Below are 15,105 nucleotides of genomic sequence, written 5' to 3'. Positions count from 1 at the left end.
GTGTGTGTGACTGTGGATGCGCGTTTGCACCATATAAATATATATATTTCCATTTTTTATAATTGCGAGCCAGGACATGGATGATTATCCACAGTGAGATGTAAGCCTGTGAATGAAAGAGTTCAATAATCCCACATGGAAATTGAGTCGGAGCATCTTCACTGAAGATTTCCCATTAGAAAGAATCTTAGTCCAGGATTAGCCACAATTAAAACTGTTTTGATGTTCCCACACATACACACAAGCAGGCCTTTCATATTTGCGTTGCCGTATAGAGACGAATCAATTGCCTGAATACAAGAAGAAGTATTCGAGTGAAGAGACGCGTAGCAGCTAGGTTGGGATGTTCGCTTTTATTTCTACGCCATGCCATCCAGAAAATGGTTCTATAAACTGTCGTGTAACTGGAGTGAGACGTCCACATTTTTTTGATGGCTTCACTTAGCAGGTCTTAGATGCTATAAAGGAAATAACTCGTTTTAAAAAGTCTCAAGAACTCCTCGAGCTACAAATACTGCAGATAAACTGTTTTTTTCATTTCTTTCAGATTCTTATTTTTGCTGATTGGTGCGAAGGAATTACAATTGTTCTTCATATCTCATTGCACACTTAAATCAGTTTTGCTTTTTTTTTAATCTACAAAAAGCCATGATGTAGAGACGTTGATGATGAGTATTTGGCAAAGTCCCTTGAAAAGCAAGTCTCACAACTTGACAGTCATCATCTGTGGAATCTGGGAATTTATCTTGAAATCTCTATCTAAATAAATCTGGTGATAGACATCATTTTAATTTCAGTGGGCACAGCGACATTGAGTCTCTGGTCAATCTGATCTTTAAGTGATGGCATATGAACCCTGCTTCTGGGTTCAAACCACTCTGCATTTATTAAGGCCATTGTGTTTTTAACATATTTTAATGCTCTGTATCCTGTACAAGCCCCTAAAAGTCAGATTTTATTACTACTGTTCATTTTAAAGCTCAGTTTTTAAAACCTTACGATGTAACCACAGCCCAGCGCATGCAGCAGTATATTAATGACTTGTGGATGGATTATCTCGGTTGTTCTCCTGACTGATGTTTGGTCCATTTACAGCATCCTGCCATGCAACTGCATTTGTCCCTAACCGTCGGGAATCTTCGCGATAACTTTTATCAGGTGGAAAAAAAGTTAGCGTTCATCCTCCAGCCTCACTGTGTTTATATTATGCTAACATAGCCGTGTCGCTAGCCATCACGTAGCACATCATTATATAGCAGCCAGCCTATGGTGACCAACAGAGATGGGCAGTAACGCTTTACTTGTAACGCGTTACTGCCCATCTCTAATTAGATTAGATTACTAATTAGATTACCGTTACTTTTCCGTAGGAACGCTGCGTTACTGCGTTACTAAAACCGTGATTTTTTGCAAGAATGTCTCATGACAGTGACATAAGCGAGTGCGACGTTCGTGACAACAGCACCAGGGTAAACCTCCGCCTACCCTACTCCTGCTTTACAGGTGAAAATAGAGCAAAAGGACCGCTAGTCTTTGACTTCATTTATTTTCTGCTGTGTTTTACTTGCATCTATTTGAAAGAGTGAGTGTAAACACACAAAAATATTTTATTTTATGTGCTGGAATGTGCAGAAAATAGGTTTAAATGTTAAACAAATTTCTTCCAGTCAGATGATGTTGCATATAATTCAATTTTTGCTTGATGCATAAAGTTAAAAGATTAAAACTAATAAAACAAGTTTTAAAAAGAGACTTTTCCATTTGATTACATTTTGTATGATGGATTATGTAGAAAAAGTAGAATTGGGCTGAAAGATCTAAATCGTGTAAATCGTGTTTTTAAAAAGTAACTAAGTAACTAAGTAATTAATTACTTTTGAAAATAAGTAATCAGTAAAGTAACGGGATTACTTTTTGGGGGAAGTAATCAGTAATTAGTTACTGATTACTTTTTTCAAGTAACTTGACCAACACTGGTGACCAACCATCCTCTTTCCCCCAGACACTTTTAATGTTCTGTCCGAGGCGTCCAGGGGGATTTTCGAGATTGATGAAAATGTCCGGGTTTTCCTACAGAGGACTCATATGTGTGATGTCATCCCCGAGCTGCTGCTTGGTGAGTTGTTGTTCTGCGCTCAGACAGGACAGACAGCGCGCAGCAGCGTGCCTGATGATGTTTAAAAGATGCCAAAGCACAACTGCAGCTTTTCGGATGAACTGCAAAAGAAATTTCCCTCGTACCGTCCCGGTACGGGTAATTTTTCTTATACAGATGAGGCCTAATTTCTGTACCATTGTTCAATTCCAGAGGTTTTTCAAGTTAGTTTTTTGCCCTTGTTGACTTGTAAAAGCTTATATGACATTTTTTGTTTCACCATTCATTAACCGCACAGAGAAGGCATCGTTTAAATATGTTAAAATCTTCTTTAAGCACACAGTATTATTAAAGTTCTTCATGTGTCCTCTTTTTTGAAAATCAAAATATGGTCACCCTAATCTTGCCAAACTTCAGTAACACTACAAACCTCACTGCTGTTTAGTTTTCTGTCTTCGTTTATGTCAGAAGCAAAAGCAGAGCTATACGTTTTCATTTTTTCAGAGCGTGGTATATTATGCTTGGGTGGAAACTAGCGAGCTAACTTCCTGCTAACTTCTAACTCTGTTAAAATCTGTTTTTTAATGGATGCCTGGATGTTAAATGACTGTGAAACTCTGTGTGCATGCTTCAGGGGAACAAAGAGTTAGTGTATTTTCGTTTCGACCATTTTCTTCTTGATGGTCTTAACGACCATTGTTAGCATGCCTTATCATGTCCTCCATATTAAATGATATATTAAATACATGGATACACAACATAATGAGCCAACATCTTCTTTTAACTGGTTTAGTATTTGTCTGTCCCATCCAGTTCTATATCCAAAATCACGACTTTATGTAACTGCTGTTAAAGTTTCCTTACAGGTTGTGTATTAATATGACTTGTTTTGTCTACTGCTCTGTGCAGACCTTCTTGCTGATCTCGTTGTCATCATTGTCAGCCCAGCGTGGCTATGTGGCCCTTAAGCCATCAAACAACAATAGATGCGCAGGGGGAAAGTTGTTGGCTTAAAGAAGACCCCAGCCCAAATGTGTGTGCAAATACTGTAGCATTCCTGCATATAGCAGACAAAGCTGTGTCTCTAATTACTAAGACAATTAAGTGTGAGCATGAAGCCGAGGAGGGGAACTGCGGTTTAGGGTGAGTGGGTGGTTCGATGCGTCTTCTTTTCCCAGACCCAGTTCAACTAATATGACGAGTTAGCCATGAAAACAAGTGTCAGAGCGACAACAGATTGTTTCATCCCACAGCATGACTGTGGAGGCAACCGGTAGAGTGAAGTCTCAACATAAAGACGAGCTTGTCTAAATGTTTTTGCTCAGTTCCACAGTGTTTCCTCCTCCAACAACAGCAGCTCTAAAAATACACATTCGAATGCACCTCAAAACACACTCTGATGCCTTTCTTGGTAGTTTCCCCTTCTTCTTCCCTGCAGCAGTAGAGACCAGATGCATAATTACACATTTTAAATGATCAAAACTGTGCAGACTGGTGAGTCTGCTAAATACAGCCAGTGTTTCATAACGCCAAGGAACTCGTATTAGGAAGACTTTTTTTTTATTAATTGTGAATATCACTTCACCAAATGCAGTAATATCCTGACTTTGAGTCCCCTCAGACTGGACTTGTGTTATTTTACAGAAATAACCTGCGACACAGACCCAAAAAAGAAAAGGAAACTGATCATTGTGTTGACTGTGTACAATGTTAGTAATTGGCATTAAGGATCATTTGTGATAAATCCAAATTAAATACCCGATATTCTCCACAATTGTCTGTTTTTCGTGGTTATTTGCTGGTGGAAATAAAAAAAAAATGTGTGACAGTAATTTGTATAACAGCACTCAAAACATTTTTGTCATCACACAAGTGCCCAAATAGCAATTAGCTTATGCAAACTGCTGATTGAAGCTTGGTCCACATACTGACTCCTGTTGCCTAGGTAACGCTCTAACGCTAAGGGTGCAACCCTCCACAACAGTCCCAGTTTCTCATATGACCCCCTGGGTAAATTAATTGCCCAGCCCTGATGGAGCCCTGCCATGTATTTACCACCTCCTCAAATGTAGCCTCTCCTGTAATTGGCAGTGCTTCAATTGCCCACCTTGAAGTTGAGAAAAGTTTCAAAACTTCACATCGCCAGCGGTTACTTCTCCTGTTGCTGCTTGAAGTCTCTGAATGTCATTGATTTTCTATGGTCTCTGGGCCCACGTCGCTTCTGGTTGCTTGATGTGTGGACACCCCCTTTAGCTTGCCTCGTGTGTGGTGTCACACGTCAAGCATGCCCGCCACAAAGAATTGAAACAACTCATAGATGTGCACTCTCCAAAAGCTCTGGATGTTCAATAACGCACAGCAAACATTATTGCTATTTCATGTTTTTTCCTTTTTTACTAGCACCATACTGCTCCGTAGAAGCTTTTTCAAAATCAGAACGCAAGATTTTAACAAAGGCTGAGTTTTGGATAACCCTTGATGACATCACTACAACACAGAGTAAAGAGAGTAAAGAGAAATGCAGGGAAGAAATGGTATTGAAAATGAGGAGTGGAATCGCCATTTTAAATGTCAGAAATAAATCTTTGATTTTTGAATACGTTTACATATTTCTCTTTTTTAAATTGTACTCTTTTAAAAAAAGGTTTTGAAAATCTATTTTGGGGTATTGAAAAAGGTTTTTGAACTGAGGTTTTGAACTTGCTGTTAGTGGGGATAGGCTAATTGGTAACTCTAAGTCTACGTCTATGCTAATCAGGATAAGTTTGAAACGCTCCACGTCCACACTATCGTTTTTGATCCACACTGAAAACACTATGTTCCTGTACTGCGCATGCGTGAAACGTAAGACCATTTACCTGCATCATTTCCGTCTGCGGTTTATTTACTTTCGGCTCTTTGAAACGTCGCAGCAAAATGTTGAGGAAAAGTGCCAAGTTTTATCTGGATCTATCTGGAGCAGGTTCAAACTGATATTAATCTTTACTAGGGCTGTCAAAATAGAGACCAAACAAAACAACTGCTGGACAATGTCCACCATCTTAGTCGAATTGGTCACATGACTGCATCATATGACTAATATGCATCATCGTTTTCGAGAGCCTCCGTTTTCGCAGTCCACACTGCAACGCGAAAACAGCGTTTTCTCAGGTGTGAATCTGAGTGCGAACGTTTGTCTGTGGCTGCGTCCACACTAATGCGTTTTCGTTTGAAAACGCGTCGTTTTCTCTCCGCTTTGGCCTCCCGTCCACACTGAGACGGCGCTTTCCTCAAGGAAAAACGCAGCGTTTTGAAACGCTCTCGAAAACGCATACATTTCAAAACGCAGCTGTCCCGTCACAGTGTGGACACACGAAAACGCAGACTTTGTTTTTTTTTTTTGTTGTTTTTTTTGTCCCGTTTGGATCTTTAGCCATCAGAATTGTTGTCTTAAGGCCAAGAAAGATGCCAAGTGGATTTATTTTACCAAGTGGATCATCATGGCCTTGCCATATTGGTCCATTTGATTGACCTTTATTATAATTATGTATTTATTTTATTTTTGGTTGCTACAAACGGGACAGACATGACTGCGGGATAGGACAGGGAGAAAGAATGAAAGAAAGAGAGTGAGAGAAAGAAAACCAGAGGGGAGAAGAGACGGTGAGAAAGGGGGGAAGAAAGAAAGAAAAACAAACAAAACACCTGGATCACCTGTATGGAGGGAAAAAAGACAGAAGAGAAAACAAACAAAAGAGAGCAACATAATAAAAACAGCACCATCACAATAAACTAGCTAGCAGTAGATAACAGTAGATACTAAATATTAAACGATATTGTGCAGCACGCAAGATAGACAGCGCACAATGTGCTTTGAGGCAGCAGCCAAGAAAGGTGTAGTCCGCGTCTGTGAACACCTGTGTGTTATATGACTAATATGCATCATCGTTTTCGAGAGCCTCCGTTTTCGCAGTCCACACTGCGACGCAAAAACAGCGTTTTCTCAGGTGTTTTCGTTTGAAAACGCATCGTTTTCTCTCCGCTTTGGCCTCCCGTCCACACTGAGACGGCGCTTTCCTCAAGGAAAAACGCAGCGTTTTGAGAACGCTCTCGAAAACGCATACATTTCAAAACGCAGCTGTCCCGTCACAGCGTGGACACCCGAAAACGTTGATGTATTTTAGTCATATGATGCAGTCATGTGACCAAATAAACAAAGATAGTGCAGTGCATTATACAGCGGTTGTTTTGATTGCTTTGACTGCCCTAAAAAAGATGAATATCAGTTTGTACATGCTCCAGATAGCTTTTTTTCAAATTCTTTAAGTCTCACTCGCTTTTGCGCAGGACTGGAACGTAAGCGTTTTCATCCGTTTCAGTGTGGACACACGACTTTGTGAAAACGACTGAAAACGCTAGTGTGGACGCGGAGCATTTTCAGATGAAAACGCCGTTTTCAAATCTATCCGGGCTAGTGTGGACGTAGCCTGTGTCTATATGTCAGCCCTCTTGCCCTCAGACAGCTAGGATAGGCTCCAGCGACCCTGGAAAGGACAAGTGGAAGAGAATGGATGGGTTTTCATTTTAAATTAAATAATAAATTACTTAGTAATGTTTAAATAAATAAAATGATTAAAAATGAATTTACTGTTTTAATACATTATTGAAGCACAAAATGCACGTGGCTCTTTTGGTCCTCCAAACTTTGGAGTCCAAATCTAAGGCGAGGCTCCTAGCAGAGGGATTTCAAATGCTTTTTATGCTCCTCAGGAGTATCTGGCACTTTTATTTCACCCCTGCTCTGCCTTTGGTTTAAAGTCTATAAAGCTATAAAATGAAACTCTCAGAATCATGATGTAATAGGATTATGAGCTCATTCTGCCTCCTAGAACCAGCTGAATTTGCATTATTAAAGATTTGGCTATAGATTATATAGTGAAGAAATATTTGAGTATAGTACTCGTCTGAAGTGAAGAGGGTGGGATACGCTATTGAAAGCTGTGCTCTGAGATGATATGCACAAACATCAGAGCACACACGATTGCTTTATCAAATGGCATCACTGCACTGCTGCAGTTAAAGTTCTTCTAGTCTGGGACTGCACGCATGACTGTTGTCTTTATTCAGAGAGTGTATTTCTTTCAGCAGTACCAGGAACACTCACACAAAAAACACTCTCTCCATTCACATTCTGCCCCCCCTCGACCCCACAGCCCCGTGTCACTTCTTACCATTTTGCTGTCCGCCCTCTCTCTTGACCCCGTCACCCGCTGCTTGGTGTCTGGCAGCATCAGCGTCTGATGTTCCTGACATCATCTGTCACAATGACTCCGCCGCCACCTCCAGCTCTACTGTCCATTGTCCGCCTGACAGCGAGCGGCCTTGTTCGGGCCGAGGACGGCGCTGGCGCGGCACGCTCCCTCTGTAAATGATAAAAGAGAGCGAGGGAGTTGAGCTGAAAGCGCGGGCCTTGTTTGGCCGATCGCGCTGGACGCACGATGGTGAGCTGATCGGAAGGCGCCTCGCTCCCCTGACAGTAACTTCTCTGATCAGTCCGATAAAAAAGAAGAAAGAATTTGTTTGATGTTGCGATTTGAATAAATACCATGATGTTAATCGTTTTACAGTGTTAATCACATTTGGCGATAACACATCTGTGGTTTGTGTGTGTGACTACGTTTGTGCCAGCATGAGCACATCAAATCCGTAAATATGAGAGAGGTTATATGCATCAGCTTCAATCTGATGTTTACATTTTTTGGCACTCTTTGTCTCTTTTGAGTAACAAAAGTACATTACATTGGAATTGTCTGAAAAGTTTGCATTCAAGAAGCCAGTTTGGTGCATCTCTGTCAATATTCACTGCTGATTGAATCTTACCCAGCTGATTTTGAAGCGTACAGTTTGAAACGTGCAGATGAACAGCTTAGTATGTGTTTCCTGGAATTCCGCAGGGATCCACATCTGGAATTGATTTTTTTCTTTTACTTTTACTGCACTATGAAAACTCGGGAGTCTGAGCTGAAAGTCGAAATGAGCAGCGGCAGCACTCAGACGTTGTGATTTTACCCAAACCCTCTGACTGTCAGGTAGCCTGGAGAGAAGCTTCAAGGTGGTAAACTTGTAAGCATCTGGCTAAGCCTCTAAACAGCTCTGAAAAAGTATAGGAAAAGAACGTTTCTGAGCCCCAACTGAGTGTTTTTAAACCAGATGTCTTGTCCTTCTTTCATGATCTGTTCTATTAGATATCGATGTTTGATATATTTGATCCGACGTGTCCATTTGATCATGCGTTACACCTTAACCGGCTGAGACAGTTTGGGGTCTTTTTGTAATGTAAATTCGACATCCTATGGCCCATGTCCTTTGAAGGATGGAAGAGACTCAGACAGACCTAGACGGAGAATTTTCTCAGGAATTCACTGTAGGTGTCACACAGACAAAGCGTGCCCCCCTCCCTCGTCAAAAAAAAAAGAAGAAGAATCCTGCTTTCTGCCACACCATATGGAGAATTGTCCCAATTTCTGTTCCTTTAAATCAAATGCAGCACTTCTCAAGTCAGACCTTTTGTAGCAGATACCACATGCGATTTGGGCTCTTGTGTGGCGACGCAAACTTTGTGACTTTTTGATATCTTGGTGAGCGCTGTCTGACAAGTTTCTGTCACTCACGCTCTCTCCTTTCTCTCTCCCAACCAGCAAGCATATTTTCTACACCATCGATTGATTAGCATACATCAAGCCCCTGTCGTCATAGAAAAACTTCATTTGAATCTTCAGTACTTTCGCTGTGTCTTTCAAGCAGCAGCTGTCAGCCACATCAACACTAGACATGCTCTGCGCCAGACAAAGTTAAATTGAAGCACACTCTAACACTATATATAGATAAAATGTCACTTCTTTCAAGAGACAAGGCACCTTCGAAGTCGTCAATACAGACTGCTTTATCACGGGCAAAATAACTTTGAAAGCGGAGAAGAGAGAAAAGATGAAACGATTCTTCTCTCTTCCCACTTTGTGCTTGAAAGAGGGAAAAGGCGCGATTATTCTAAAGTGGGTAGAACTGTTTAAGGGGCTCGCTTTTTGATCTGCCTGTCCATCAACGAAAACGAAGAGCACCTCCTGATGCTTCTGATCGTTAGGTGTCCTCAAAGTGTCTCAAAGTCTCTTTGTTATGGCTGAGAGCGTCGATTAAAGGGAGGAATATCATTTATTCATTTTGCCATTGAGCAAAAGAAAGAAAGGATTCAAGAGCTTAGCGTTCATTTTCGTCAAACTCTTGAGGTGCGGTGATGAAGTCAGCTTTCTTTTCGGAGACGAGCGGAGTTGAGGTAAAGAGATGTGGAGCGAAAGTTTTTGCTCGGCAAATTTTGAAAGGCCCCACTGATCTTTGAGATAAAGTAAATGGTGTTCAAACTTTATTAAACTTTTCTTTTAGCGGCACGCTGCAGGATGACACATCTGAGGAGGATTGTGTCTAACAAGGTGTAACTGACGGTTGTGGCTAATGCATAAACATATGCCCATCACCCCGCCCACACAATCTCTCTCCTTCTATTATGTCTGTATCCGTCTCATGCTGCACACGCGTACGCAAAGGCACATGCCGAACGAGGAAATATCGGAAGATTAAGTATATGTTTATTGGGATGTGTCAAATGGATTTTAGGCATGTGGGTACACAGAGCGTGCTGGGGTGTGTCTGGTTCGTCTTTTCACCAGAAGACAATGCTATATTCATCTTTGCTCCATTTTTCAGTTGTGGTATCTGATTTTTAACATGCCTCTCGGTCTGGAAGTCCCTTCCATTCCTACTGTTTCGTTCTTTTTCTTCATTTCTTCTTTTTTTTTTTCAAATGCTCAATCCTGTTGCGAGGTATCTCTTAGAAGTTGAAAAGTTCTTTTCAAGCCCAAAGTTTTTGCCGTCTTCACTTTTCAACTGGCAAGATGAATATCGGTGGGACAAAGCGTAGAAAGGAAAGGCTTTTGACAAGACTTCTGAAGGCCCACGAGCTCGTCCTGTCTCTCCCTTTTGCAGTTTTCCCATAACTGGCTTTCTCGCACGGCTGCTGAAAAGACACAGAATCAAATGCAAACTGAGAAGTCGCAGTCTTTTAAGATACATCAGTGAGGCCCTTGTGGAGATGCTGCTCTGCTTAGGTTTTTCACAAGTTTTGAAAAATGAGAAATTGGTGCATTCTCTCTTGTGATATCAGAGTGGCTGACAGTAAGTTCATGTTCTGTACGTGCAGGAAGACAATGCAATGAATACATGACCTGGAGCAAAAGCGAGTGCCGAGGTGCAACCTGGATTTATATGTCAGCTCTTTTAAGTGAAACAACAATTTTGCTGTCGTGAAATCACAGAAGCAGTGCTTACTTTAAACGAAACAGACCTTTCCCTCGTTCATAGGACTGCGTGTGATACGAGAGCAATGAATCAGCGCACTTATCACGTAAAGCAACATAAGTACCCGACACTTTATTTTCTTTTCTGACAGCCGTGCGTTGCTCTATGCAGCTTGTGCTGTCTGGTCAGTCTGTGTTAGATATTTGAAGTCTAAACACTCAATTTTTTGTGTTCACAGAAGATGGGCGTGGGTGGGTTGGGGTGGATTGGGGGACTGTGGTTTAACACTTTCAAGAATCACTTTGTGGGGCGACATCGCCGGGCAGCCTCGAGAAAAACCTGAAATAGCTGAAACTAGACCTCTGTGCAAATAATCACCCTGGGCCTCTGTAAACCATCATGTTTATGCATTGTAAATTGTGAAAAGGAATGCTTTAACATTGTGTGGCGTATGTATTTCAAGGCTTTGAACATTGGATGGTATCCGAATTTCACCCACACAACCACAGGTTTTTGCTCTCGCCTTTGACTGAAATATCATTCAGATTCCAAAGAGACTAAAAAAGAGCAAGTTTCTTTTTTTGTTTTTTTTTTGAGGCTGCCTAAAGAATGTGTCTGAATTTATTCCCAAGCTGCTTTCATGCATTTAGCTACCACTGCTGCAGGTTCAGAAACCCTCCACGGGCTTCTCGGTATTCTAAGTTTTGCTTTGGTGACCATGCATTTTTGAAATTACACAACATGCTTGAGAAGATTTGTGCCTCTGCTTCAAAAATGTTCTGAATCCAGAGAAGACATAATCTTTCAGTCCACCAGTTTCATTAAAATAGACTTACGTAGTGAGAACGAGGCGCTCGTATATGCACACACAATGAGATATATTTAGATACTAAGAAAGGTTGCAGTCATTGCACCGGTCATCTACGTCCTACCTGTAAATCACTTAATTTGCAACACACCTCCTCTTCTAATGTATGTTTTGGAACCCTCATGGACACTTATTGGAAACAGAAACATAAATGTCTGTCAACCAGTGATTGAGAGATTTATAGGTTTTATCTTCGTAACTTCTCTTAACACTTAGATTCATTGGTATTTAAGCAAATTCAGAAGTAGATTGACTGAACTGATAAACCTTGTTCTTTTTAAAAATAATACATTTAACATTTTCTCTGACTAAATATGTCCATATTTTGAAACATTTTTCTTTTATTTACAAGATTTTACACCCTTTAGTAGCCATCTTGGCTAATGTCTGATAATACCACCAGATTCGCTGTGTTGGAGTTTACAGTGCCCCACCTGTCGCGTTTTGATTTCTGAGGCCAAAGGAAGACCATGATGCTGCATATAACAGACAATCAACACAGGACTACATAGTGCAAGTGTGAGCGCCACGGGATAATGCATGTCAGACTTGGTATAGCATAAACCCTGGCAAAATATATTCTGCTAAAATCACAAATTTGCACATCTTGCAAAAAGTATGCTCGGTACTGTCCCAGTTTAATTTTAGTTGATTCAACTGCGTTACGCTGTCGAGGAAAAATGGCCGAACCCACAAGTGCTTTTGTAACTTTGTCTTTTATTAACTTTAATGCTCTAAGTAAATACTCACCATTCAGACAGACACCAGAGAATGTGCTGAACTTTTGTTCGCGTTAGATCTTAAAACTCAGTCATGCCTGTACTGCTTTGATCTCGTCACACTGATAGATGTACACATTCATGCATTCCCATGAATGCACATGTATACACTTACACACGCCCAGGTGAAATCCTCTTTTTTGTGAAAGAGCAAAGAGATTTATATCAGGCAGAAAAGCACGTAGCGACTTTTTGGAACTTTGAAGCTCGAAATTGGCACCGAAAGGAAATATGATAAGTTATGTCTGTGGAATGTCTCTGCAACAGTGTGCAAACATTTTGAACTCTCACCTCATTTGCTGGCTGCTGAACTCTTTTTGTAATCGCTCGGGCATTCCTGTGCATTTGAAAACTTGAATCTAGATTTTCTTTAAACCCTCAAGTCTGTATAGTATCACAGATTATCTCACAGCTCAGTGTCTTACAGAAGCATCTACACAAGGCTTTCTATATGGGACTACCTTTGATAAAACATGCTGTAAGCAAAAGAGCATTTTTAATTTGTTGTTGACTGTGTTTGTTTTTTTTATAGGTGTCGGCTAAAATTTGGGGGAAGACGTCATAAGAACTGAGCTTAAATGCTTCAATAGGTAAGTCCATGTCTATGGTTTTAAAATGCACTCTGGGATTTGAAGTTGTTGTCACATTAAGATGCCACTGGCATTCAGTCTTTGAGACTATTAATTTGCATCATGAGCCCTTTTAAAAAGCTTATTTCTGGAACATGAATTGTCATCCACGTTATATGCATCTGTTGTCCCGCTGACAAATGAATCTCCTTCATTCTCGCCAAACTGCACTTAACTGTTTAACCCCTTTGATTTCAAGTTTGGAACTACAGTCATTCTTCTTTAAGCTGCTGGTTTGCAATGAAGGGACGACGTGAACTGAAGGGGAGAGAAAGATGGTGGATGACTCAAAACCTTGAGTTTTATAATCAGCATTTTAAACCCCAAGGCTGCCAAGGATGCAGTACAGTCATTTGACTGAAACGCACATTATTAATATACTTTTCATAAATTCTAACACAGATGAATTCGAGATATACTTTTTTGAAGACTACCACATTCCCCTGTTCTTATATCACAGTGCTTCAAGTCAAGCTACAAACTTTAAGTATCGTACAAACTGAACATTTCAAGATTTTTATCTTGATATATGAGTCCATTTTATCTTATGTTGGGTATTGTTGGGTATTATCATATTTTTAATTGTATCTTGCTTAATTGGGAAAAGTTGGTAAAACCATTATAAGAAATCCACTTGTTCATACAATAGACCTATTCTTTTGTTCCTGGCCTCCTCTTTCAACTCATAGAGAGTTCAGTGTAACTCTTCCCAACAATTAATTGGAGCACCTGGGCTTCCATTAACCCTTTAAAGCCGGTCGGAGCGGGAACGCTCCGTTTCGCATAACTATTTTTAAATCCCGGTAGCACTGCAGCCACGTAAGCTAGCACAATAATTTTTTTTGCATATGAAACCGGAGGAGCTGTACTTACATCTTATGCCATCAGCTTGTCCTAAGTCACAGTTTCCTTCCACATATAGCTTTGCAAAAACTGCATAAAAAGCGCTTGCAGTAACAAAAACATAATATTCCAGAAACACGCTTTGCCGATCCGATCAGCTGTTTGTAACACTTCCTACGTCCATCAGCACGAACTATCACATGTCCTCCATGACCTGCCCGAAACCGGAAGTGACATCATTTTGTGGAAATGTAGTTTTTTACCATCAGGGCTTTATGAGCTTATACTGGTGTTTTTAAAAGTTATCTTTGACTTTATGACTTTCTGTGTCGTTTCTGGGATGCTTAGGACTCAAATTGTACTGCTGGAAATAGTTTATTTTGATGCACATGCTGCTTTTTTGCAAATTTACATTATACTATTTATTTTCGTTTTTCCTGCAGTGTATAAAAATTGGTGTATTTCAAAAATAAAACTATGAAGACACTTAAAATAAATTTCCTGTGGTGGGAAACTAGTTTGTGCAACTTTTTTGTATTTACAGTTTTGAGGGATAAGCCTCTTAAATTTCTCTAACTAGAAATATATGTTAAAAAAACAAAAACGGTTTTCAATTTTTTTGTAGTTTATTGCACTTTTTTGCAATTTATGTAGTTACTATGCACTTAATGCATACATATTATTACAATTTGGGCTATGATGGTTGTATTGATGTATATCAAATTGAAATGCTCCCAAAAATGGCTCTACAGCATGTAAAAATATAATATAAGCTCTGGCGGACTTGGTTCTATGGTAGGTCTTAAAGGGTTAAAAAAAAAAAAAAAAGCTACACGTTAGCTTAAAGCTACATTTGGGAACTTTAGGAACCACAAGTAGGCCTGAGGCCTCTGAGGGCAAAGTACTCCATTAGGATAACATACATATGAGGTCTGAGATGATGACATGTACTACCAACTTGTCAATCACAAGGTAGGCCCGCTCTAACCACAGCCCTTTTGACTTAAATGCAGACCATTGTTTATAAAATGAAGATTTTGATAAAGGAAAGAAATGCTTGCTTCCCCATAAGCTTCTATACAACTAGACTTATTTTTGCAACCACAGGAATTGTCAACTGAAACCATTTTAAGTAATCTTACCCAAAAGCTACATCCATGTTTCAATAGATTAGTTTGCAACAGTTAACCAACTAAGACTGAAAATATATAGAGAGCAGTGTGATTTGATGATGTCGGTTGAGCTTCAGGGTCGCAAATGTTGGCATTTGATTCATTTCTTCGTCATATTTTGAAATGATGCTCAGTCCAAAAGAAACCTTTTCAAGATTTTATTTAATGAATAACTGGCAGATTTGAGGTAGTAGTGTCATGTATTACTAATATTAAATTATGATATAACTGTTTTGTTGACTACAAAGTAATAACCATGATGGCCGAAAATATGGCTCAAAGGTTACAGCTGTGCTAAACAAGAAATGCTTTCTAATAAATGATAAGACTGGAATTTTGTGATGGAAAATGTGCAGGGACCCTGATTAAGAGGATTCTTACAGGCGTGAGT

The 15,105-nt window shown here is 40.0% G+C and overlaps 1 protein-coding gene across 1 annotated transcript in view; it reads left to right on the top strand.

Annotated features, from left to right (window-relative positions):
• LOC102781360 (axin-2-like) overlaps positions 1-15,105 on the top strand; it is a 95,002-nt gene that overhangs the window by 47,286 nt on the left and 32,611 nt on the right. Inside the window, exon 6 of the mRNA XM_035907693.2 lies at positions 12,603-12,660. The gene's annotated coding sequence lies outside the window, so the exon portion shown is untranslated. The remainder of the gene's footprint in view (positions 1-12,602; positions 12,661-15,105) is intronic.

Source organism: Neolamprologus brichardi, chromosome 6 (genome assembly GCF_056152115.1).
Source record: "Neolamprologus brichardi isolate AB-2024 chromosome 6, ASM5615211v1, whole genome shotgun sequence".
NCBI lineage: Eukaryota > Metazoa > Chordata > Actinopteri > Cichliformes > Cichlidae > Neolamprologus > Neolamprologus brichardi.
Note: the sequence above shows the minus strand (reverse complement) of the source record. Positions and strands in the feature narration are given on the sequence as shown.